General features: G+C 42.4%; 1 protein-coding gene across 1 annotated transcript in view; it reads left to right on the forward strand.

Annotated features, from left to right (window-relative positions):
* The window catches only part of IP6K1 (inositol hexakisphosphate kinase 1), a 429460-nt gene that overhangs the window by 336473 nt on the left and 65899 nt on the right, over nucleotides 1-27088 (forward strand). The gene's annotated exons all lie outside the window — the stretch shown is intronic.

Below are 27088 nucleotides of genomic sequence, written 5' to 3' on the forward strand. Positions count from 1 at the left end.
TCTGGGAAGGTGACAACCATACCCACACCCACTATAATTATTTGTAGTGATGGCCAAGATTCAGAGAAAGGGGAGTACTCCAGTACATGGTGATTTCAGGCTAAGTATGTGGAAAGTCATTTTTTTTTTCAAACATTCATGCTTACAAGCCTCTGAATTTAAAACTGTTAGCACTTAATTTCCGCATTAATGAACACAGACTGCTCACAATAAATTGCTTCTGTTCACATATGCCTTATTACACATTTGGGACTACCTTATCCTCATAAAATCAGACAGGCATCCAGAAGGTACAGTAACGTATTGAACAAGAGAGTACTATTAAATATACCCAGACCTCAGAGAGTGGAAAAAACTAAACATTTACCTTTTTTAATTTCTTTTTACTAATAGAGTCAAGGAATACACAGATCATTTTGGACTTCAGCATTTTAACAGTTCCATCAGAAATTCTGGTTTTCTATTTATTCTGTACTTCTGCACTGAGACAGTTTATTTGCTTTCTTATCCATCAGGATGCCTTTGTACATATCAAGCTGCAAAGGTGCTTCATTAAAGGAATGTCAGTTCAGGACCATTCCTTTTGGCTTTATTTCAACCGCAGTGGTCATTGCTATCTATTTGTTGATTGGAAATGTGCAACTTGGAAAGTCTCATGTTCATTGCTGTCCCAGTGATGAGGGCTTCCATGTGCATTTTTACAGGCTTTTCACCTGAGACATCCAGTTACATGAGTGTTACAGATATCTGACTACCACTGTCAGGCTCCAGTTGTATGACGTTGGTCAAAAAGTTATAGAGAATCTGTTGTGTTTGTTAAATGAAAAGTTACGAAACTTCATAAATTGCAACACTTTTCATACATTGTTCACTTTACTGACTGCTGTCCAACGGTTCTAGAAGGTTACTAGACAAGAGGGCAAGTCCATAGCAGTGTCAGTCAGGGGTCATGTCCCTATTGGCAGTCACCCCACTGACTTCATCTACTTTAGATGTATCCAGCTTCAGCTTGTTCCAAAGGGAATGGACTCTGGTAGAGATCTGATAGTACATGAATTTCGTAGAGTTAAGACTGTTCATTGGTCTTCTGCATTTTGTTAACCTTCCACCACAAGGCTTTTAGTCTGCATTCATTCAGGTCCTGTGGTTGTGGTATGTATTGTATGTAAACAGATATGGTATGTGTAGTCTGCGGACACGCATGGTATGTGTAGTCTGCGGACACTGTAAACAAACAAGAGATGACTGAATGTTAGCTTCTGTACTTGGAAATACACTGCACCTTTGAGAGCTGGCTGCCTGCTTCAGTTCATTGTTGGTTGACGATTCTTATCAGAACGCACTTTGGACATCCTGAGCAAGACCTATTCTCATACAAAGAGTATTCTGTTAATTTCAAGGCATGAGCTTATCTCAAGAAGAATCCCTTTGTATCCCCAGTCATTGCACAGTAAAAGGATGACTTCTCATATTTTTGGCTCAGTAAAAAAAAAAAAGCTAATTGCTGCTTCTTTATGCGTCTTTATGCATGATTCAGTTATTGCAGTTATTAGGCCATGCCAAGGGAAGTTAGAACTTCTCTCCCTTTCCCTTAGCACCTCTGTCACCTGTAGTGTTTGGGCCTTGTCTGAGGTTCCATTCTGTTTTTCTTACAAACTCTTTTGGCTGTAGAGTTTTTTTTTAAATCCCTCAGGGACAGTCATTTGAGCCTAGCATGCCTTAGCCTTCATGGGTTGTTTCTATGTTTCAGCAGTTCTGAGGCACAGAACACTTTCGTCATGATCCGTTGCATCTCTATACTTCTGAGCAGGAGAAGATGCCCACTTCACCCCTTTTACTTATCTGCCTATTCTGTGGTCCCACTGTAGTGAGGAAAGTTGAAAAGATGTGCTGCAACACACCCCATGGCTTGCACAATACAGATGCTATGGTGGTCAGATACAGTAAAGCTGATTTGCACAAGCTGCAGTCATCAGAGTGTAAGATAACTGCTCAGAACTTTTCTGGCACTCTGATTTAAGTTCTGAAGGTGGCCAAGCAGCCTTCCACTCAGAAGACCCATTATTGAAAGTGGGACCATTTTACCAGTTGGTTCTAGCCCAGCTGTCCATGATAGATGACCTCTGATTTCATCCATTGTATGAAGCTTCATTTTGCTGCAGGATTAAATTGTTGTAAGTTTAAAGTCCACTTAGCTACGGTCTTCAAAGTTTATAACTGAAAGTCAGTCCTTTTGTATAGATAGAAGCATTTTCCTGTGGATCCTTCGAGCTTTTACATTTCTCATATTGGTGTAATATTTAGTTAAAAATAGGCTCTGTCTGTGACACAGATGTTGCTGCAGAGCTGAAGTGTTTCTCATCGATTCTTCCTGATTGCAGTTCCTTTAGCAAGACAACATTTCCGAACTCCTGGCATTGATGGTGTCCGAATCATTTTGTTCTAGGTGGGCCTGGGTTACTGTATTAAACCTAAGGTTTGTTTGCTTCGAGAAAAGACTTCAGTGGGGAAGAGCCTTTTTTTATTCCATGATCATAGATTTAGTGTTTTTAAAGTCAGAACATTTTCAGAAGGATTCCCAATTCTGTCTTTTACTGAGTTTGCAAGCATTGCTAATTAGCGCTTGTTCACATAGCTGACCTGTGTTTTTTTTATTTTACCACATGAGATTTATCAATGAGCACAGAATTACAGTTCCTGGAAATCGGATCTCATTGCTACTTTGTAGGCTTCACCAGCTCATGTACAAGTTGTATTTTGCCAAGGAAGGACAAGGGTTTAGGGTTTGGCTTCTTTCCGGTTGAACAGCCTCAGAACTAGAATAATTAAGCAGTATGAGTTTCAAGGCAGTGTTGCAACTTGTGTTAAGATGTTAAATTATTGTGTTTAATCTAATTAAAACTAAACTGTATTTTTTCATGCTGTCCATGCCTATATCTTGCTTTTTGTGTTATAGCCCTCCTCTGCCTCTCTGATAGTTACATCACTCCTTTTTCTGTCTGCATCTTTCAGCACAGAGCAGTATCGACAAAACCCTGTAGTGCACCCCCTTTCCTTTGGAGATACGAAAGGTCATCACTTTCTGCAGTGATTGCATTAGAACTTGTGGCACTCTTGAGCTTTGCTTCTAAGTTTTTTTCAGAAGTAGTACATGGTGTATTACCGCAAGTAACATGCAGTGCGCTGCAGCTAGGAATCACCCGTAATTTCTCTTGATCCCCTTTTTCTGTAGCACTACCCTTATACCTAAGGCCCAACTTTTTTTTTTTTCTTTTTCTGTCTCCCACCCCCATTAATAATTTGCACATGGTAGGACTGCCTCAGAGCAATAATCCTTGCCCTCTGCAAGAACTTGTGCAGGGGCGTGTATGTAAAACAACTTCATCTTGTTAGGTTCTATTTGTTCTACTTTTAATGCAGCTTTTGATTTCTTCTCTGGCTAAAAACACAGTGGCCATCTCGTTTTGCATGCTTGCACTGATTACCTTCCACTGTGACCTCTGACGTAACCTGTAAAGTTATTCCATCTGGGCGTAACCTGTAAAGTTATTCCATCTGGGCATTCTGCACATCTGTGATGTGCATGTGTCTGATGTGCATGTGTCTGCTTGTGTGTGCTTTTGTGTTTATGCTGTATGTGTGTGTGTCTGTGTGCATATGTCTATATGTGTGCACAGTGTGTGCGCGCATCTGTTTGCCTGTGATGAGTCCGCTTGCCTCAGATGTTCATCGTGCATACAGCTGCAGTCATAACAGATGGGTTATCCTGCCATCAGGCGGGTCCTAGGTCGGCCGAATTCCAAAGTCTAGGTCCGGCGTCGGTTGTTGTCGCTTCCTCCCTGACGTCAGTGCGGTAGGGGTATAAAAGAGCCAGCTGACGCCATCTTCTTCAGTCTTTCTTTCCGCGCAGTGCCCGAAGCAGAAGCAGTTCGCAAGTGCCGGTTGGCCAGCTCCTGAGATTTACGAAAATATTTCAGCCGAAGTCTTCTTGAAAGCTAAGTACCCCGTTGGGGAAACTTTTCTTGCCTCAGACTGATGTTGGACAAAGTTAGTAATTGCATTTCATGTGGGAAGCAAATACCGCATAAGGATTTCCATTCTTTCTGTATTCCTTGCTTAGGCCCAGACCACGACGTCTCTGCCTGCCGTTTTTGTGCTAGATTCAACAAACGCACTATTAAGCGTCGGGCGGAGTTCGCCCACCACTATTTTGGTAAAAAATTTAATTACATTATGTCGTCGGATACTCCGACTCCAGTTTTGAGTAAAAGACGCAAGGATAAGGACCGACATACGAGGTCCGCGACTTCTACCGACACCACGCTAAGGCCGACTCCCGGTTCTCAGCGAGGCACCTACGCAGCCCCTGAGTACTGATGACACTTCATTGCCGGTGTCTTCTGTGCCCGAGGTCGCAGGCTCCTCGGCCCCCATTCCGACTACAGATATCGACGCCACTCTTGGCGGGGAAACTCAGAGTTTAGACAGGCCTGCCATTTCTCAAGGTGTCTTCAGGCCTTCCTCCTTCTCCATTAAGGCTTTCACAAAATCTAAAGCAGCCATGAAAACTAAAAAACAAGGACCACAGACCCCCTCTCAAGGCCCCATGCCTAAAAAACAGATGCTCAAAATGGCTGAGGATTTGATTACTCTTATCTGGGGTTCTCAACCCCCCTCTGACAAAAGGTCCAGATTGGAGGAAGACTACCCTTCCTCAGATCAAGCCTCTGTTACCTCAGAACATTCTGAGGACCAGGAATATACATATTCTCCTTTTGAAGACTCTGATGCAGATGAGTCTATTCCCTTGGTGTACCCCCCTGAGGACTATTCTTTTGGGGAAACCCTACATACCTTGAGGGAACACTTCCAGTGGGAAGGCCAAGATTACTCAGATTCTAAGAAAAGGCTCAGGGATTTTCTCTTGCTCCCCCAGCACAGACCTCTGGCTATCCCTCCTGTCTTAGATATGTTAGATGATGTGTACACAGAAGCCAACCTCAACCCAGATTCTTTACCTCCAGCTCCTGTTAAACCTGACAGGTATTACCGGGTTCCTGATTCACACCAGTTCCTATACAAAAGCCATGCTGCTGACCCAGAAACTATTTCACAGGTTCCCAAGGGAATTAAGGCCTCTACTGCTAAAAACCCATTGCCTTCAGAGAGAGATTCCAGAGCTTTAGAAAGGTGGGGGAAAAAGGTGCATACCTCGGCCACTTTAACCATGAGGGCATTAAACTGTCAGTTCCATATGTTAAAGTATCAACAGTTTTTGTTATCTCAGTTGAAAAGCAAAATGACACAACCTGAGCAACCAGATTTAAAGGAGTTGCAGGATTTGTTGCATAGTGCAGAACAAGTGGGTAAACATACCTTGCAGTGTGGTTTTGATGCTTTAGAGGCCTCGTGTAGAGCTGCTGTTACAGGGTCTGTCATGCGTAGACATGCTTGGCTCAAAGAGCAAACCTTACCAGATCATGTCAAAGCTAAATTACTAGATGCACCTCTTCAAAAAGATGTATTGTTTGGTGTTAAGGCTGAGGAGGTACTAAAGAAAATGGAGGAAAAGGCAAGATCAATGCAAACAGTGAAAGATTTCCTACAGGTACAACCTCCACGTTTCAGCAGAAACTGGCCTTCAAATAATTGGTCCTTTCCAGCCACGGACAGACCTCAAAGAGGCAGATACAGGCGCCTGAGGGGTAGAGGGCAATCTCAAGGATCATTCAGAGCCAGACAATGGCAAGCACCAACCCCAAGAGGTGGAGAAGATGGATCATAGTCATTCAGAAAGCAGACACAATGACTTTCCCCTTTGCCTGCCAAGCAAAGCTTTAATGGCAGCACCTTTAGGCAGAAAACTGGCATTATTCTCAAAAAATTGGCATATTGTCACAAAAGACAAATGGATCCTGGACATTATAGACAGAGGCTACTGATTCCACTTTCACACCCTTCCAGAAATGAGAGGCATGCCAAACCTGCCACAAAATCAAAGGGCAGAGGCACAAAAACAAATTTCAGCTCTCATGGACATGAAAGCTATTCAAGAGGTACCTGCAAAAGAACAAGGTCAAGGTTTTTATTCCAGACTATTCCTGGTACCAAGGAAGGACAAAGATTGGAGACCTATTTTAGACCTATCCATCCTAAACACATATTTACACGTACCAAAATTCAAGATGCTCACATTACAGCAGCTTCTTCCCATGCTGGGCAAGGAGTCTTGGCTGGTAACATTGGACCTCAAGGAGGCATACCTGCATGTCCCTAATCAGACAAGATTGCAGAAGATACCTCAGATTTCTTGCAGGTTCAACCCATTATCAATTTTCTGCATTGCCCTTTGGCTTGTCTACTGCACCCAGAGTGTTTACGAAATGCCTGGCATCAGTAATTGCCTTCTACAGACTTCAAGGGATACAAATATACCCATATCTGGACAACTGCCTGATCCAAGCAGACAGCAAGCACATACTTCTGAAACACCTGGCGTTTGTAATAAAACTGTTGAACTTTCTGGGATACACAGTCAACAAAAAGAAATCAAAACTAATACCCTCTCAAACAATAATTTTCCTGGGTGCCAGCTTGAATACAAACACCCAGATGGCATACCTCACGCCAGACAAACAAGGGCAACTATCTCAATACTTCAGCAAAGTGGCAACCTTCACCAGGCTGACTGCAAGGAAAGTCCTGCAGGCTCTGGGATTCATGGCATCTTGCATCCTGCTGATCCCATGTGCAAAGCTGCATATGAGGAAACTTCAATGGTACCTAAAAAACTTATGGTCTCAACACAGCCACAGTTTGGAAACAATTATACCACTCATTCCATGTCTTCAAAAGGAATTTCTGTGGTGGGCTCAAGCATGCCAAAGAAACATAGGTCTCCCCTTCTGCATGCCTCAAGCAAATCAAATCATCACAACAGACGCCTCGGACTACGCCTGGGGGGTGCACATGACAGATCAGTGCATTCAGGGAAAATGGTCCCAAAAAGAGAAGCACCTACACATCAATCAAAAGGAAATGCTAGCAGTAATAAATGCTATTATGGCCTTCAAAGACCTACTGCATCCAGGCCAGCTATTGATAAGGACAGACAACACCACAGTGATGTGGTACATAAACAAACAGGGGGGAACTCATTCATACCCCCTGTGCAGACTAGCCATGTCCCTCTGGAACACAGCTCTGGAATTGCAAATCCAACTTCAGGCACAATTCCTGCCAGGGAAGGAAAACACACTGGCAGACAGCCTAAGCAGAAATATGACAGATCCACACGAATGGAAGTTGCATCCTCAAGTTTTCGCAAAGATAACTCGGGCATGGGGACAGCCAGACATAAATCTCTTTGCTACCCACAGGAATTACCAACTGAAAAAATTTTGCTCAACGACCTATCATCCACAGGCCTGGAAAGTGGACGCACTTTCTTTCAATTGGACAACATTGACAGTCTATGCCTTTCCACCTCTCCCTCTGCTGCCCAAAGTTCTATTAAAAGCCAGAGCAGAGAGGCCAAAAATGATTCTCATTGCTCCAGACTGGCCAAGACAACACTGGTATCCACTCCTGAAGAGCCTGACGCATTCCCAACCATGGATCCTGCCTCTAGTGCCTCTTCTGTTGTCCCAGCACAACTTCAGAACTCTTCACAGCCAGCTCAAAACCCTAAATCTAGCTGCATGGAGAATCCCTTGATTTCCCAACAGACCCTCCTCTCCAAGGAGGTGCAGGATGTCATCTTGGAGGCCAGAAGACCTTCTACTAGAAAAGCTTACTCCGCCAAATGGAAACGGTTTTGTGCCTGGAATCAGAAAAAGGGACAGAATCCTTGGGTAATAAATTTACCTCAAATATTACAGTACCTAGCTGAGATGTTAAACAGTGGACTTTCCTTCTCCTCCATCAAGATCCATGCTTCAGCCATTTCTGCACAATACAACACAGATCCTCCTTTATTCCCTCATCCTCTCTTAAGACAGTTCCTCAGAGGGGCTAAGAATATAAAACCCCCAAAGAAACCACCAGTCCCTGCTTGGGACCTCAACTTCATATTGGAAAAACTGACCCTGCCTCCATTTGAGCCAGCTGCTTCAACAGAACTACAATATTTGTCATGGAAAACAGCCTTCCTTCTGGCTATCACCTCAGCATGCAGGGTTTCGGAACTACAGGCCCTCATGGCTGTGCAACCTTTCATCATTTTCCATCAGGACAGAGTTTCCTTACGAACCAACCCTTCCTTTATGCCAAAGGTAGTATCCAGTGTAGCCTTGAATCAGACTATCCACTTACCTACCTTTTACTCTAACCCACAAAACAAAGGGGAAAGACTACTACATTCCTTGGACATTCACAGACAACTTCGTTATTATTTGGACAGGACAAAGCCATTCAGAAAATCCGAGCAACTCTGTGTCCTATGCTACAGGTGCTCAAGGAAAGGCTATCTCCAAACAGACCATCTCAAAATGGATAGCCCACTGCATACACTTTTGTTACTCTTTTCATGGTAAGACTGTACCTACAGGCATCAGATCGCACTCCACAAGGGCCACAGCTACCTCTGCAGCTTTCCTCAGGGGGGTCCCTACCAAGTACATTTTGGAAGCAGCCACTTGGAGTTCAGTGCACGCTTTCTGCAAACGCTATCACCTTCCACTTTACTCTAAATCTAGAGTGGGCTTTGCCACAGCAGTCTTGCAGGGCATCCTTGCTCCTCCTAGTTCCACTTAGTGCCTACCACCCCTATTTAGCTTTAGGATTCTACCCATCTGTTATGACTGCAGCTGTATGCACGATGAACATAGTACAGTTTTGTACCTGCCATAAATGTAGATGTTCGAGTGCTAATATAGCTGCAGTCCCAGGTTTCCCTCCCTCCATCCCCTCTTAGGACAGGCCTTATGACAAACACCTTCTCATACAACCTGATTGGGGTATTCTTTTATGGTGTATTTGCTTGCAAACTACTGTTTTTTGATTATTCTATATTGCATTATTACATAAGTTTATGTTTTGCCTTACTTCTGGGGGCACCTGACATCTGGGGCAAGAAAAACTGAAGAAGATGGCGTCGGCTGGCTCTTTTATACCCCTGCCGCACTGACGTCAGGGAGGAAGCGACGACAACCGACGCCGGACCTAGACTTTGGAATTCGGCCAACCGAGGACCCGCCTGATGGCAGGATAACCCATCTTTTATGACTGCAACTGTATTAGCACTCGAACATCTACATTTATGGTAGGTACAAAACTGTACTTTTCTGTATGCACTGTGTGTGCTTTTCTGTGCCAGATGTGCGTGCGTCTTCGCATGTGTGTGTGTGTGTGTGTGTGTGTGTGTGTGTGTGTGTGTGTGTGTGTGTGTGTGTGTGTGTGTGCGCATGTGCATACATGCAATGTGTGCACGTCTCTGCTCCCTGGGTATAGTCTATTTAACATGTCCCGCTTCTGCCTGACTCTTGATTTGACATTACTTTTTAAGGAACTGTTGAACCCAGTGGGCATGCTTTCCTTTGAGCACTGGTACCAAAAGCAGCTGTTGCAATTGACTGCTTTTCTTATAACTTAGATGGAAAGGCTGAGGAGATATCTCCCTAGAAATACTGAAGTCGCTGAATGTTTTGGTGCTCTGAATAATTCAAATTTCCTTCCCCTGCACGGAGACTGTTGCACGGCTAAACCAACCTTGAAACAAAGCAAAAAAACCCAGCAACTGCGGGCTGTAAAAACTAATTTATTAGTTAAACATTCAAAAAACTTCAGTTAAGAATAACAGACCGGTTTTGGCTTGGATTTTACCTAGCCTTCCTCAGTGTTAATATATAAATTAAGTCAACTGAAGAGATATATATTAAGAGAATTAATTGAACACAAAGAATGATTGGTGGGCTCATAAATATGTATAAACACATTCATAAATATTCATTAAGTCCAGGCTGGAAAAGTGAGCCCAGTTTAACTATCCATTTTTTCTCTTTTATATTGAGTTTACTGTGCCATCCTGATTTGTGTGTCCTGTCACCTATAATTTTATCAATGACAATGAAGTGAAATCTGGCTGTTATGTTTAAGAGTATGTTTATATAATACATTGCTGGTTCTTTTACATTTGATGTCACTTAGATGTTTGGAAATCCTTAGTCTAAAGGGTCTAGAAGTTTGGCCAATGTAAAAAGCATGACAACTACAAACAGCCATATAAATTATCCAATCGGTGTTACAATTGGCAAAAACCTTTATATCAAATACCTTGCTACTATTGTTACTGGAGAATTGTTTAGTTTTTAATACATGTTTACAATTACTGCAATGACCACATGGCATACAGCCTATGAGCTTATCAGTCAATATTGTAGTTTGGGCCAATTGCAATTGTTTGGATTCTGAATGATGCTTGTAATGATTAAAAAAGCCCCCCAAATTCTTCCCTCTCCTGAAAGAGAATAAACATGACTGAGGTACATAATTGGACACAGCAGAGTCTGCCAAAACAATATTCCAGTGATGTTTAATAATCTCAATAAATTTATTAGTATTCCTCCCATAAGTAGTTGTGAGTCTCAAAGTACTATGTATGTGTGAGGGTTTATTTTGTCTTTTATTTTTGTATCTTAAAAGTTCATCTCTGTGTAGGTGTGATGCAAAATTCCTGGCAGTGGTAACATAACCCATACTGTAACCTCTTGACCTGAATCTGTTAGTCAGGTCAAGGCTATAAGTTTGAAAAGTTTTGTCCTCTGAGCAAATACGTCTCATTCTGAGAAACTGCGATTTGGGAATGTTCCTGGCTATATGTTTTGGATGAAAGCTGGATGCGAGGAGTAGAGTATTATATTCTGGATATTTCCTGAAAACTTCAGTACTGAGTGTGTTATCTGCATTCCTGGTTACCATGACATCCAAATAGGTAATTTTATATTGATTGAAATTGATAGTAAAGTGTAATCCCCATTTGTTGTCATTCAGATATTGAACAAATTCCTGCAGATATTCAGTATCAAACCTCCACACCATCCAGCAATCATCCAAATATCTACGCCAAATGTCAATCTCCGGCAGATAAAGATTATGTGTATCATCATATATAATATGATCTTCAATATATGCCATATATAGAATAGCATAAATAGGGGCAAAAGACGTCCCCATAGCAGTGCCCTTAATTTGGAGATAACATTGTTTATCATAGAAAAACACATTTTTGGTGAGAACCTGTTAAGTTAGATCAAAAAAGTGTTAAAGCCAGGTTTGTAGATGTTAGATTTGTAAAGCCAGTACTCAATGGCATCTAAACCAGCCCAGTGTGGTATGTTTGTGTATAGTGAACTTACATCCAAAGTGCATAACCACCAATCATCTTCAATATGCATGTCATCAATAATATTCAAAAATTGTGTGGTGTCCTGTATGCTAGATCTTACCCATTTTAATAGAGGTTTCAAATATTTGGTCAGATATTCAGAAAGTGGCTCAGTCAGGGACCCATTTCCAGCCACAATTGGTCTTCCTGGGAAAACCTACAACATGATGCTGGAAAAACTTTCCAGTCATTAAGCCTCCTATTTTAGGAGAAGCCATATAGATTCCTTCCTGTCTGTACAGCAATCAACTGTCTTTGTGCAGATGTTAAAAGGGATCAGTGGAGTTTGACAGTAGATTGTCCTTGTGTTTTTTTTTTTGCACCTGTAGGTGACGTATGACTATACTGGAATGTCTTCTGGGAGGTCTTATTGCAATATGGGGTGCTAGTACTGTTTTTCCACTTAATGCATGTATTTAAGGAGAGTGTTTCTGCATTTTTGTGTCCTGTCCTGTTAATGACCTTTATTGAGCAATAAAGGTTGGGTGAATATCTGCTTGAGAATGTGAGGTGTGCATGTTTGTTTGCAAGTTGTGTTGTCCTGTTGGGCTCACATGACAGTGATCTCTGGCATGTATTGGGACAGTCTTGTTGAGAGTTCAGTTGCTGGGATAGAAATTGTAACCTGAAAATATGAGAGTAAATTTCTGTCTCAGAAAAGAGTGGATTGCTGTGTATAGGTTTGGGGAGGGGGGGGGGGGGGTCATGTGCCTGATGTTGGGAGTTTAGGTAGCATGGGGTGCTCACATATGAGGGTAGATAAGACTTTGGAGACTGACCACCAGATAGATGCAGCACACAGCATTGTGGGAGTTGTATCAGACTGTGGAAGTGAAACGTTGTTTACTATATGGCCCAGCATTGTGGGAGTTGTATCACTGTGGAAGTGAAACGTTGTTTACTATATGGCCCAGCATTGTGGGAGTTGTATCAGATTGTGGAAGTGAAACGTTGTTTACTATATGGCCCAGCATTGTGAGAGTTCTATCAGACTGTGGAAGTGAAACGTTGTTTACTATATGGCCCAGCATTGTGGGAGTTGTATCAGACTGTGGAAGTGAAACTTTGTTTACTATATGGCCCAGCATTGTGGGAGTTGTATCAGACTGTGGAAGTGAAACGTTGTTTACTGTATGGCCCAGCATTGTGGGAGTTGTATCAGACTGTGGAAGTGAAACGTTGTTTACTGTATGGCCCAGCATTGTGGGAGTTGTATCAGACTGTGGAAGTGAAACGTTATTTACTATATGGCCCAGCATTGTGGGAGTTGTATCAGACTTTGTTTACTGTATGGCCCTAGTCTTTTGCCTGTGTGCTCTGAAGCTCTAGGTTTTAACCAGAAGGATGAGATTGTTGATGCATGTGGAGTGGGGTGGGGGGTTAAAGTTCCTTCACTGAGTAGGTGCCCTTAATGTTCATGTCAGAGATGAGCCTGGCATTTTGGAAGGATCTTTGAGTGGAAGTAATGCTGCTCTGGGATGAGCGGTGTCTTAAGTGTCCATGGATCGAGCTACTAGGTACGACGTACTGGGAGGCAGGATCCAGGCAGGTTTGGGTAATGCTGCACTGATCGCTGTTTGTTTGTAATCCATGTTGATCCACAGGACAAGTCAGGATAGGCAGCTGTAGGCTGACATTTTCAGCTTATTGCCAGCATAGTCATAATTCATAACCAGAAGAGACCCTTTAGAAAGCAGATATGTAGATATAAAGGTTATACACACGTAGACCTGGAGTTTTCCCAGTTTTTCCTTGATTACAGCTGAAAATAAGACGTCCAACACAGGAATCCTTTTCTTTGCTGCAAGTGTTTAATATATTTTAAGAACAGTTTTTTCATATGCTTGGTGAATGCCTTGGGCTTTCTTTGTGTGTGTGTGTGTGTGTGTGTGTGTGTGTGTGTGTGTGTGTGTGTGTGTGTGGTGGATGTCTCGGGAACTAAAGTGATTTGTTTTGTCATTGTCTTTATGATAACATATTTTTGTATGCTTACACTATGTTGTAATTTTGTCATGAATAAGCTACTGTCCATGTCGGTGTATGCATCTTCAGTTTGCACTTTTTTCCATGCCTTGTAAATGAGTGTTGATACAAATAAAACAAGATGAAAACGTGAGCTGTCAGTGTTTTTGTCCCCCTCCTTCTCTGTGTGCTTTTGCTGTTAAATTCCTGTACAGTGAATTTTCCATTGAAGGTGATAAACAGGTGGAGATTACAAATCCCAAGAATCCTGAAACTGCTGAGATAACTTTGGAAGCCAGCAGTAATCCCCACTGAGGGTGATTGAGTTAGTACAGTGTGCAAGTTATGTTGATCAGTGTTATCTGCCAAGCTTTTTTGTTTTACACAAGGACAGATATTCACTGTGACATGGAATAACTAGGTCCTTTTAAAGGGTTCTGGCAGAGCCCTACAATTAAGGAGATAATTTTGTATAGAGGATGGCTACTCTGGGGGGCTACATCTGCACCAGAGGTGAGTGGGGTCCAAACAGTTTTGGAGATGGAATGACTTGTCTTTTGTTAACAGGTGTGCATGATTTTTGTATTTTTATCTTTTACTGGTGTGAATGCTGTCAGTTGTAGTTTATGATGTTGGAATATGTTTTTTAACTGAATATGGCTTACTGAGATTGATAGTAAAATTACCTTTGTCACACACAGCCTTTTTTCAGGGGTTGTTTTGGGTGCATTGATAGGTCAGGTTAAATGGCTTATTCAGAGCTGTACAACGTATGACGGTACAGGTCCAGTTTAATGGCTTATTCAGAGTTGCGCCATCTAGGACAGTGCAGGTATGCAACAGAACTCCTAGAAAACTGAATTACATCGACACTATGAGTTGTGCCGCCATTCTTGTTTTTCTTATTTGGCACAACATGCTCAAAATACTGCCAGAGGAGTTTCAAAATTTCCATTACAATGAAGTCTATTTTCAGGTTCATTCATTATTATCTAGAACTGTTCTATTGACGTTATAGTTAACATGCTGTGAATGTCTGAAACAGGCTTCCTTTCTTAAATACATCCACTGTTGCAAACAACTTCATAAAAATCGGTAATAAAAGCTGATTTGTTTAAATATTATGAAACTGCCAAGGAGAAAAATGCAGTTTTTATTAGCACTTTTGAAAAAAAGAATCCTTTGAGACTTTTGATCATGCAAGTTATTTCATTTCAAGAAACCTGCACAATCCAGTTAGATTTAAAATACACCCATTCAGGAGTCACAGCCATGTCATATGCTTTCATAACTTTCTTTAGACTTTTGATCATTAATTATCCTTGCACGCATTTGTCTTGTTCACTAACTTTACTGCAGTAGGTTACTGTTTTTTTTTTTTTCACTAGCATAACAAGTCAACATTTCAGATTCTTCTGTAGTAGTATTTGATTTATAAAGGAACAATAAGCTTCATACGTTAGTTGTAAAGTGATTTTAAGAAACTAGGTGTATGTTTGTTTCCTCAGGGTGCACTCCTGTCTCGTCCTGCAACCCAAAGACATTGGCATATTTGTACTTATTCACATGGTGCATATGTAGGCATTTGGTCAGTGTCCATCCTGTAATAAACTAGTGTCCTGTCCAGAATTATTTGCTCTGCCGTCATTGAGCAATGTGATAAGTTCTGGCTTTCCCACAACTCTGGTTTACATAAAAATGAAGAATATGATGATAAATAAATAAGAGTATACATATTCTTTTTTTTATTGATTTAGCTGTATTGAAGATGTAGGCGTATATACTTTAATGAGGATAGCTTTGCAAAGAGCAAAATAGTGCTGTATTCTTTCATTAAACAGCTGGTGATCACTACAGAGCCACAGAGACTTTGAGTGTTCAAGTTTCCAGTTTATTGTATTTGTTTTATTTTTAGTTGAAAAGCTACTTGTGTTTTTTTTCCCCTGTGTCTATCACTATCAGCAAGACAGCTTTATATCCTACTTTGCCTTCAGCTGGTTTTGTGTTCGCTACTGTGCAGTACCATAAATGATGCATTAAGTAATTAAAAACATCACGGCAGGTAAGATAACCAGAGTGCTGCTGACACTGAATATTGTTATCTGATACTGTCATTATACCGTTACGACACACTCTGAATTTTGAGGGCAGAGAGTTCTCACTTCGGAGGAAAGGCTTTTCTTACTTTCATGTTTCAGTTCCTTATTGTTACCCAGTCTTACTTTACTTCGTTTTAAGTTATGCGATGAAGCACACAGTAGTTTGTCACATGTGGAGTAGTAAACCCCTGACTTTTATTCCATCTTAGCGGTCCTGAGGTAACGGCTTTTCCTTTGTTCCCTAGGAAGTCTTGTAGAATTATTTTAGATGGGAAAGCAGACATTTGATTTGCATGATATTTTCTGCAGAAGGTCACACATCATATAGTTGTTTGCTGTTAGGACCATTTGGATTATTTTTGTATCAGCTGCCTTTGGTGGGGCATAACATCCAAAAACACTTCCTGGTAGGGGCTAATGTCTTAAACTGGACATGGCCTGCTCCAATGTCCGCCCTGCTGTTAGCCACTGTATTTCATTCCTGCTAAGATTCTTTTATTTACTGACTATGCATGTCCTTAATGGCTTCCTTTCTTTTACATGCAGATTGGATCCCTGCTTTTATAGCTTTGGGGGGGGGGGGGGGGTGACTGCTACTGTTCACATTTTGTACCTTAGGTCACTGTGTGGTAACAAGGTCTACAATCCCTGTCAAGGCTTTAGACATATTACCAGTAAGACCACCTGTGTGCTTAATCATTCTTGTGGCCTAATGGTTAAGGTGTTTGCCTTACAAACACAAGGTACAGGGTTTGAATCTCACAGGGGGATAATTGGCTAGGCTTAAAATGGCTCGCAAGGGCAGTAAGCCTAGTACTAATCTATGAACCTATGAACCTAAGTTTAGGATCTGTAGTTAACACAATTTTTAGTTTATTGATCCAGGATAGTTACTTACTTGTCTGACAACCTTTGTGTAGTCTGGTGTGATGCACAATTGTAAACCTTAACTTTCCACTAGCAACCACATCTTGTTCACTTAATGTTTTATTCCTCTTTGTAAAGGTCTTCAAGTTGTCCTGCATGCCACTCGCCTCACATTTCACAAGAATTCTAAATAAAGCTAAAAATTTAATGAGGATACAAACTGCCAAAATCTGGGACAGATTAAGTGTTGCTGTTACAAATTTAAACATTTGTTACAATAACATGCATTTTTTGAGGGGTGTGAGTAATGAAACTCTAATTTGTCATTATTTAGTGAGAGCCGTCCTTATGATTTGCCAGAAGAACACACGTTTTAGAAGGAATAGACCAAAATATGACGAAAAAATTTTGACATAATGCAAAATTCTAGGAATTTGAGAGGTTGTACTGCGAATATATTTTTGTTGAAGTCTGTATTTCATCCATTTGACTGGAGTTTGACACATGATTGGTATTGTTACATAATCTTTTAATCCTTAAAATAGAGGTTACCCATTATTTTGTGAGGTGATCTGTAATCAAGACACCAGACAATATTGTGGTTTCATGCCTTAAATAACAAGGTTTGTTAAAAAAACAGAATTGTTTTAGATAGCAGTTAGAATATGCAGCAGCCCAATATAAAATTGTGATGTGATTAAGTCTGTGTGTGACGTTAAAATACTGTAATGGCTTGGAGCTCTCTCTCTCATTACCCGTACAGATAAGAAATATGTTGTCATGGTCGCTTCTCCTGAGCTTTGCTTTGTCTGTAAAAGAGTTACTGCTGTTGTAGGCTTTCATTTTGTGTGACTGTGCCACAAACGTTTTATAAATGTCAGCCGTGGTATGGCCAACTTTTCCAGTAGATATTCTAGTTCTAGCAGAACAATTTTGGTGATTGCCACTCAGCAGTTAGTTGTAATTTCTGAAATGTAAACGTCATTCAGTATCTAGTCAGAGGCCACCTGTGGTCCAGCTTCTGCAGCTGGTAAAAGCATAGAATGCCTGTATGTCCAGTGTTAATAGAAATCAGGCCATTTCTATCTTGACTTCATTTAATTGGGACCAAATCTGGTTTAATAAAAGATTCACAAAGCAGTCCACAAATTGAGAAAAGCTTTCTTAGTGAGTCATAATGGGTCTGCCTGAGAGGATGGTATTTTATATAGCCTGCTGTCAGTTTGGACATGACATTTTATGGGAACCTAGTTGGACAATAATTTTGGTCATACTTTTTGTTGTCTTGGTGCCCTCAGTCCATCCATCCATAATTGGATCAGACCAAGAGTGGGGTTTGCATTTCTTTACCATTCGGTCATAGACTTGAAGGCTAAACTGGGGGCACCCTTGGCATTTGCTGTTGGAGCAGGAACAAGTGTAGGTGCATTTTCTGCTGTCCACCTGGTATGATGAGAAGATTCCAGAGTTGTCTGACTTGCCCTTTCTAGATGGCTAATCCTGGGGGATGGCAGTGTCAGGATTAATGAGGAATGAGCTGTTTATAAGAATTAGCCTTTGTTATGCTGTTGTTTGGGTTTACCCATCCGGTTAACTCTGCTACCTATAGATTTGGGCATACTCTTGAATTTGTCTTTCAACTCAATGCCACAGCTGGCAGTTTTGAAGTGGGACTGGTCACTTGTTTGGACCACTTCATCATTCTGTAGTTGATTGGTCTCTGATAGTACCGCCTGCCTGGGTCTTGTTCAATGTGGGTTACTGTCTCTTCATCACCAAAACTTTTGAGTCCTATCTTGCTTGGGTGGCTGCAGAATTTGTGTCACTGGTCCAGATGAAGTTGACTGGGTCTAAAGTCAGGCCCCATTTGCTTCAGTGCACATCTTGGTCCTGTGTTGCATATGGCTGGTCGGTCTAGTTCTGCATGAGCCATTGTTTGATTCTGAGTCCCACAAACTTAGGGAGACTGGACAAAAGATCAAATGCCGGTACTGTTGTACTGATCTGTTCGAGCGCAAGCTTGATCTGGGCACACTTTTTGTGTATCAGAAGGGTTCACAAGAGGGAAGTCTGTGTCCTTTAGCTGGGAAGTCTGTGCTGTAGCAGATTGAAAAGCATACTTCTTGGTAGTGGAAAGGCTTTACACTTCAGTTTTTCCCATAACCTGGGAAGGCTTCATCAAGGAAAGCTTGTGAGCTAGCTGCTTGGTGTTGGCTAGCTAGTTTGCACTGATCAGAGCTGGTGTATCGCAGGATGCACATTGGGGTTATTTCATTAGTCTTGGGGGAGTTATGTTGGAGTTGCCGTGAGGTTTTTCACAATTGTTTGTAATGTTCTCACTGGTCCCTGTCCCACCAGGCTGCTTCTTGCCTGATTTGGAGATAGTAGATCCCAAGTTCTGTTTCATATGATTGGATCGGAGAATGTCGAACCAGCTTCTACTGTGGAAGCAGACATAATGAAAGATGGTGTTTTTGCAACACCCCCCCCCCCCCGCTTGTTATGTATGCCAACTCTCTGATTGTTGCACATTGGGAAAAGGGCAAACGCCTGACCCCAGAAAATACCGGCTTCCAGAGGAGAAGCTTGTTTGACATTCTGAAATCTGATCTTAAATTCGATCATACGGTCTTTTCATCATATGCCGTGTAGACCCTTGGATCCAGTCTTATTCTGTATTGTCATTGTCTCCCATGAGGATGTGGTATTTCCATCTAAATTGAAGCATTGAGGCTTTGATTACTCTTGTTACAACAAAAGCCTTGTCACATCTTGATGTCCTGGACAGCTAATTAACCAACTTCAGACCTTCCTTTTGTTCACAGGTTCATGAGTGATAACCAGGCTAATGTCCCTAGGGAGGGGGCTTATTAGGGGTAGCTGTACTTCCCTAATGTATCATTTAAGTTTTGATACTCTTGGGATATTTTAAGGGGTATATTTAGGCTTGGGAGTGGGTGGTCAAGCATTTACATGCTGCCTCAATCTAGTAGAAACAGAGGTGCCTGAGTGAAGTTCTTGCGAAAGTGGTCTGTGCACAGCTGAATTCTTACTTGAAAGATAGTAGCATCTGTGATTTATCCCAGCATTTATCTCTCCACTGTCCCTGATTGTGACTCAGTTTAGCCCCGTCCCTTTTAATCCCTCCTAAAGCTAATGACTCTTGGAAAAAAGGTGCTGAATTACACTTAATAATAATGACAATAATTAGAGCTGTGTGTTTATTAACTCCCATTCTCTTATTCAGTCAGCGTCTCGAGTTAATAGTGTAAATATTTTGTGTCCCTAATTATTTCTGCACTTGTCCCTGACTCATTAAGAGCTACGTAGTCCAGATTGTTTTGGGGTAAGACATGGTGCCTTACCAGAGTCGTTAATTATTATTCATTTAACAATGATGGCCCTTACCAGAGTCATTGTTTATTCCCTTACGGCGAGGGATTGTCATCATAATTCAGTTCAGGTTTTGCTTTATTTCTCATCGGTGTTTAACACGATAGATGTTGCCATTTTTCTGGATGGGTAGGACCATTACTGCAGCACCATGGGTGTGGTCTAAGATTGGTTTACCTGATACCTGCATGGATGGACAGAATCATCGCACAGATTATTGACTTGTTTACAGTGTTTCCTAAGGTTGTACACTCTGGTAGCTGCTGTTGGGTGTACATGCTGTTTGTAGGAGAGCCTTGTAGTGCTGTCTGTACATTGATGACACACAGCTGTGCTTCTATCAGGAGTCTGTGTTGTGTGCAATCTAACTTGAATGATGTGTCCATATTTGAGTGTTCATTAGCTGAAGCTCAGGACATCTGAGAAGTCTCTGTGACCATTCAAGCCATTTTGAGGGAGTGCTCACCCTACCCAGTGTTGTCTCCAAGTATAGCATATTGTGGAAAGAAACTGTAGTTTGTAGAGACGTTGCATGATTTTTGAGTTTGGGGAAGTAGTAATTATTGGTTAATAGGTAACCCTGAAGGTCAGATTTCATCTGTCGTCAAATCTGCCAGTATAAATCTCAAGAACAGTACTGTTATTCAGCACCTTGTTCCACCTGTAGATTTACCTACACAGGTTCATTCCCCTGTCACTGTTTTTGCATTGCTGTAATATTCTCTGTAATTGGGTGTGCAGACTTGGAACCTGTAGCTGATTAATATCTTTGCAGCCGTTCACTAGCTGGAGTATGTCGATACCATGCTGATTCTGGTCTGATTGACCTTGCTTCCTGTTAGTGTATCATTCGCAAAGTTGTGATCTTAATTAATTTAGCCCTGTTTCCATCTTTAGGATATGCTGACCTGCCTCTCAGTGGCTGCTGGTGGTTCTAGAGAATTCATTTGGAGGTTTTAAAAAGTGGAACTTTTGCCTACCAAGTTTCACTTGTCTGGAATCTTATGTCCCTTACTGCTGGACTTCCTGACATTTAAATAGTCTCTCAAGACATACTTGGGGCCGTTACAAAAGTGGTCAGAGCAGTCTTGAGAAAGAAAACTACTGATGTTCTTCATGTTTCAGTGTTGGTCATTACAGTTGGGCTATCTGCCTGCAGGTAGCCCTCAGCTGGCCTGAATATCAAAGTCTTGGATTCCTGCGTCGGATGCTCTCTCTTCTTCCATGACGTCAGGTCGTCAGGGTATAAAACATGCAGCCGACGCCATTACATCAGTCTTTCTTGCTGTGCGGTGCCCGAAGCCGAAGCAGTTCACAAGTGCCGGTCGGCCGACTCCTGAAATGTTCGTTTTCGAATTTCAGAATCGAAGTCTTCAAAAAAGCTAAGTACCCCGTTGGGGATCCTTTTTCTTGCTCTTAACCGATGTCCGTAAAAGTTAACAATTGTATTACTTGTGGACAGCAAATACCTCATAAAGATTTTCATTCGTAGTACTGCATTTCATGCTTAGGCCTAGACCACGACGTCCCTCACTGTCGGTTTTGTGCCTTGTTCAACCCCTGAACTATTCGTCATTGGTCTATTTTTGCAGCAAATTATTTTGGTTCTCGGTATAACTATCCAGAAATGGCTTCGGTAAGCCATCCGACTACCGATATTCTGAAAAAACGTAAGGATAAAGACAGAGACAGACCATATAGGTCCAAAACTGCCGCCGACGCTTCCGTTAAGCTAGTCGCTAGTTCGCCAGTACTCAGTGAGGTGCTTTTACAGCCCCTGATACCCGCTACTTCAGATTCACAGGCCACTACTGTGACCCATTCAGAGTCATACCCATCCAGTATGCCGCGAGATGTTTCTTCGTCTATGGAATCTGCGGATGTCTCTACCTTGGATGGGTCTGGAGCCGCTGTGCAGGCACTGGCTTCTGAGGGTTTATTTAGGCCTACAGACTTGCATTTTAAACCGACGCCATCTTCTTCACCCAGGCATAAAACTGGACACACGCCTAGAAAACAGACATCCAAACCGCATATTCAGGCCCATATGCCTAAAAAACAAATGCTTAGAATGGCTGAAGACCTAATTACCTTAATTAGGGGAAGCCGACCTTCCCCCTCTTAAGAGACCTAGAACTGATTTTCCTTCTGATTCTTCTGATCAGGATTCTGATATTTCTGTTTCTTCTGATTACCAGGATTTGCCCCTATCTACCTATGAGGATTCTGACACAGAGGATTCCATTCCCTCTGCTTCCCCTCCAGAAGATTTTTCTTTTGGTGAAACCTTGCACATTCTTAGGGAGCAGTTCCGCTGGGAAAGCCAGGATTACTGTGATTCCAAAAAGAGGCTTAGGGAATTCTTACTCCTCCCTCAACACAGGCCTTTAGCTAGCCCACCTTTTCTGGACATTGTGGATGATGCTTTCTTGGAATTTAGCCTTTCCCCAGATACTTTACCCCCAGCTCCCAGAAAACCTGACTTGTATTAGAGTACCTGACTCTCACCAGTTCCTTTTCAAGAATCCTACTGCGGATCCAGAGACCATTTCCCAAGGACCAAAGGGCATTAAGGCTACTGCTGCCAAAAACCCTACCCCTTCTGATAGTGATTCTAGAGCCTTGGACAGATGGGGTAAGAAGGTGTATACTTCTGCTACTTTGGCCATTAGGGCTTTAAATTGCCAGTTTCATATGTTAAAGTGCCAGCAGCATATTATGGGACTACTTAAACAGAAAATGATGTTGATTCCAGACTGTGCTGAACACAAAGAATTACAGGATTTAATGCATTCTGCAGAACAAGTTGGTAAACTTACCTTGCAATGTGGTTTTGACTCTTTAGAAGCATCTTGCAGGGCTGCTGTCACTGGGTCTGTACTTAGAAGGTATGTTTGGCTTAAGGAGTAAAACTTGCCAGATTATGTTAAAACTAAATTACTGGATGCTCCCTTAAACCAAGACCAACTGTTTGGCAACAAAGCAGAAGAAGTCCTCAAAAAGATGGAGGAAAAAGCTAAATCTATGCAAACTGTTAAAGATTTCCTGCAAGTACAGCCTCCCAGATTTAGTAGGCATTGGCCTTCAAATAATTGGTCCTTTCCAGCCTCTTCCAGGCCTTTTCAGTCCAAACCCAGGAACAGCAGACCACCTAGGTTGCAGTCTCAGGCTACGCACAGGCCTAAGCAGTAGGGGGCTCCCACTTCCAAAGCAGGGAGTAGTAAGACACCCCCCTACAGGAAAATGGCACAATGACTTAACCTTAACCCTTCCAAGCCCTGCTCAGCTGCCTGCTCCCTCAGGAAGAAAGTTCACCCTGCATGCAAAAAACTAGGAACTCGTTACCCAGGACAAATGGATTTTAAATATAGTTTCCCAAGGATACAGATTCCACTTCCACACCCTTCCGACCCCAAATGGTTGGCCAGACCTACCCCCAAATCAGTGGGCAGAGGCTCAACATCAGATTCTCTCTCTTCTAAGTATCAGGGCTATTCAACCTGTCCCAGCAGAAGAAAGGGGACAAGGTTTTTATTCAAGACTTTTCCTGGTACCCAGAAAAGACAGCTCCTGGCGTCCTATCCTGGACCTCTCTATTCTAAACACTTTTTTGGTAATCCCAAAATTCAAGATGCTAACACTTCAACAGCTGCTTCCTATGCTAGGCAAAGATGCGTGGTTGGCAACCTTAGACTTAAAGGAAGCTTACCTGCACATTCCAGTAAGGGATTCTTGCAGGAAATGCCTACTCTTCAGGGCAGGCTCCATGCACTTACAGTTCTCTGCACTTCCCTTTGGGTTATCTACTGCACCTAGGGTATTCAAAAAGTGTCTAGCTCCAGCCATTGCATTTTGCAGGCAGAGAAACATTCAAATATACCCGTACTTGGACGATTGATTCAGACAGAAATCCAGGAATTGCTATTAAAACATCTGGCATTCGTAAAGAAACTTCTAAACTCACTTGGGTACACCATAAACGAAAAGAAATCTCACCTAGTACCCTGCCAACAAATTGTATTACTGGGAGCAAGCTTGAATACAACTTCCTAGATGGCTTTCGTCACTCTAGAGAAACAAGTTTATTTGATAACATACTTCAAACTACTGGCCACAAAGACCCAGCTATCTGCAAGGAAAATTCTGCAAGCCCTGGGGTTCATAGCCTCTTGCATTCTGCTAATTCCATATGCAAGACTGCATATCAGGAAACTGCAGTAGTATCTAAAAAGCCTATGGTGTCAACATTCTCAGGACCTGGAATCAATGATGCCTATCATTCCTTGTATAAAGACAGAGTTCCTTTGGTGGGCAGAGGCCTGCTACCACAACAAGGGGCTGACTTTCACTCTACCCCTTGCTGCCCAAACCCTAACAGATGCATCAGACTATGCATGGGGGGAGGGTTACTTGGCAGGGCAGTGCATTCAGGGCAAATGGAACCCGAGACAGATGCACCTGCATATCAACCAAAAAGAAAGGTTATCTGTACAGAATTCCCTGACAGCCGTCAAGGGCCACATTCTTCCAGGACAATTATTGGTAAAGACTGACAACACCACAGTTATGTGGTACATAAACAAGCAGGGGGGAACCCACTCATATACCCTCTCTGCAGACTAGCCATGGCTATGTGGAGCACAGCCTTGAGCTACCAAGTGCATCTACAAGCTCAATTACTGTCAAGCAAGCTAAATTCAGTGGCAGATGACTGAAGCAGAAATTTCCTGGACCCACACGAATGGAAACTGGAACCAAAAATATTCACCCTCTTGAGGAACAAATGGAGGACCCCAGAGATAGAGCTGTTTGCCTCCCCTCAGAACTACCAGTTGGACAAATTCTGCACAAGGACTCCCCACAGTCAAGCTTGGAAAGTGGATGCCCTGTCCTTTACCTGGGAAAGCCTCTCAGTTTATGCCTTTCCCCCTCTGCCTCTCCTCTCAAGGGTTCTGCTAAAGATCAAACAGGACAAACCGAGGACAAATACTGATTGCACCAAACTGGCCACGCCAGCACTGGTACCCCCTCTTGCGCAGTATGACACTGCTGGAACCAAAGCACCTGCCTCAGACCCCTTCCCTGCTGTCCCAGTAGGCGGGCCAGATTCTGCACCCCTAGCTTCAAACCCTGAACTTTGCAGCCTGGCTAATTCCTTCAGCTCTCCAATAGCATCCCTCAGTAAGCAGGTGCTAGATGTCATTCTGGAGGCAAGGAGGCCTAGTACTAGAAAATCCTATGCTGAAAAGTGGGAAATGTACTGTTTCTGGAGCCAGGCTCAGGGGATGGGCACAGTGGCGCATAGCTTACCTCATATTCTTCAGTACTTAACAGAAATGCTTCACAAGGGCCTATCCTTCTCATATAAAAATTCATGCCTCTGCCATTTCAGCTAATTATAATACTGAACCACCCCTCTTCTCTCACCCCCTTCTAAAGCAATTCCTCAGAGGAAAAAAGTTAACTTTCCCTCCTTTTGAACCAGCTGCAACTGCAGAGTTGAAATTCCTTTCATGGAAAACAGCCTTCCTTCTAGCCATCACAGAAGAGTGTCTGAATTACAGGCCCTCATGGCAGTGGAGCCCTTCATTATCTTCCATGCGGACAGGGTTTCCCTCAGGACCAACCCTTCCTTTATGCCCAAGGTGGTGTCTAGTGTGGCCCTTAATCAGTCCATTAATTTGCCTACCCATTTCCCTAATCCACAAAACAAAGGAGAACGAATACTGCACTCTTGCACAGACAACTGAGATTTTATTTGGACAGGACTAAGCCTCTAAGAAAATCTGAACAGCTACTAGTTGGCTTTGCTGCTAGGGCAGAGTGGAAGGCCATTTCAAAGCAAACCATTTCTAAATGGATAACCCATTGCATTAATTTCTGCTATAAGCACCATGAAAAATCTACCCCACAGGGGATAAGATCACATTCCACCAGGGCTGCATCTACCTCTACAACCTTTCTCAGAGGAGTCCCTACCAGGAGCATCCTAGAAGCTGCTACCTGGAGCTCTGGACATACCTTCACCAAGTATTACCACATGCCCATTTTTTCTAAATCCAGAGCAGGTTTTGCCACTGCAGTTTTGCAGGGCTTAATAGCTGGCCCTAATGCTCTTTAACTTCCTCCTCCCTTCCTTAGCTTTGGGAATCAACCCAAATGTAATGACTGCAACAGTGAAACACGAAGAACATAGTACAGTTGTGTATACTTACCATAAATGTAGATGTTCGAGTGTATTCACTGTTGCAGTCCTGGTTACCCTACCTCCAGCCCCATGACAGCCCCCTGACTTCTCTTGGCTCTACCTTTCCTTCTTGTATTAATATTTCTGGTGTATTTGCTTTTTGATGGAGGAGTAACATATATAATTGCTTCCCATTGTGGGGGCATCTGGCATCTGGGGCAAGAAAAACTGATGTAATGGCGTCAGCTGCATGTTTTATACCCATGACAAACTGATGTCATGGAAGAAGCGACAGCATCCGACGTAGGAATCCAAGACTTTGATATTCGGGCTGGCTGACTGCTACCTGCAGCCAGATAACACAAATGTAATGACTGCAGCAGTGAATACACTTGCACATTTACATTTATGGTAAGTGTACACAGCTGTACTTTTCCAGCCCTTTGAAAGTTAATGCTGAACAGCAGGATGTGCATTTTAAATCCACTGAGGCGAAGTCCGTGGTCCATATTGGTGCCATTAAATATAGATTGAATGGTCAGGTCGCAGAAAACAAACACAATATAAAACTTTTAACTTCCAGAATAATACATGTTTTGTGTAATGATAACCTGGTGAACAGCTGATACTACATTATTTGGTAGCAGGAGAGGGTCGAAATGAGACAAGTAGTGGGCTTCTTTCAGCAGTAACTTCCATGTTAGAGCAGGAAGCGGATTTGGTATTTCCTCTGAAGAGAGCGCATCAGATGTCGAAACCATTCCATTTGCAGGTAGCCCAAAGCCTTCACCCTTTCTGAGCTTTTATGAAATTTCTTGTTTTCAGGGATATAGAGACTTTGATGTCAAGACAATGTGAACGGTCACTTCCTGTTAAGTGAATGTACCATTTCACTTGACAGAAATTGTTTAAAAAGAGTTTCCAGACAGCGCAGGGAATATGTCATCTAGGGAATCTTAACGTAAAAGGTAGTTGAATTTTCCCTGCGGATCCCAGTCGAGTGTAATATATGCCACTGGATTAACATGAATGCCTTAACAGAGTAGGCTGAGGTGTGAGGACAGGACCTATCCCTCAATGTACTAAATGACAAATTCAGATTGCCTTTCAGTCCTTGGCCACCCTTCGAATCCAGTTGGAAAGGATAACTGACCGGGAGTAACTTGCTACAAGAAGGTACTTTGGTACAGAATGTAA

Source organism: Protopterus annectens, chromosome 7.part1, assembly GCF_019279795.1.
Source record: "Protopterus annectens isolate FY-2018-M chromosome 7.part1, PAN1.0, whole genome shotgun sequence".
Lineage (NCBI taxonomy): Eukaryota > Metazoa > Chordata > Ceratodontiformes > Protopteridae > Protopterus > Protopterus annectens.